The sequence below is a fragment of the Haplochromis burtoni genome, unplaced genomic scaffold (genome assembly GCF_018398535.1).
Source record: "Haplochromis burtoni strain Fernald_Lab_line unplaced genomic scaffold, NCSU_Asbu1 Contig_125, whole genome shotgun sequence".
Lineage (NCBI taxonomy): Eukaryota > Metazoa > Chordata > Actinopteri > Cichliformes > Cichlidae > Haplochromis > Haplochromis burtoni.
In genome coordinates this window covers 533,362-533,781 of record NW_024582486.1, presented here as the reverse complement: position 1 = coordinate 533,781, position 420 = coordinate 533,362, and positions in this window count along the sequence as shown.

Here is a 420-nt window from a genome sequence, read left to right as displayed (position 1 = left end):
TTTGACCTCTTTATGAACCGCTACTGGCAAAAGCAGACGCCATAATTATAATAAACAATAAAAATGTGAAATAAGCAGCATTTTCTCACTGTTTAATCAACATACCATGAAACAATTGTGAACAAAATGTGGACATTTTAGCCAAAAAGTCAAGCTTCATACAAAGTGCTGTTGCTATTTTGCTTATATTTTATTTATATTTTTTCTTTTTCATTCACAGAAACCAAGTCTATTTTGGATTTGAACAAATGCATTACAGTCAGGTTCACCTGAGAGCTCTACAATGTCTTTGCCTTTCTTCCTAAAAAAGTCTTGAATTTCTGCTCTTATTTCCCAAACTCTTCTTAGCACTTTATTTAGTCTCATAGCTATTATTTTCTGTAGTTCCCCGGAGCAGACAAAAGTAAAAAAAAAAAAAAA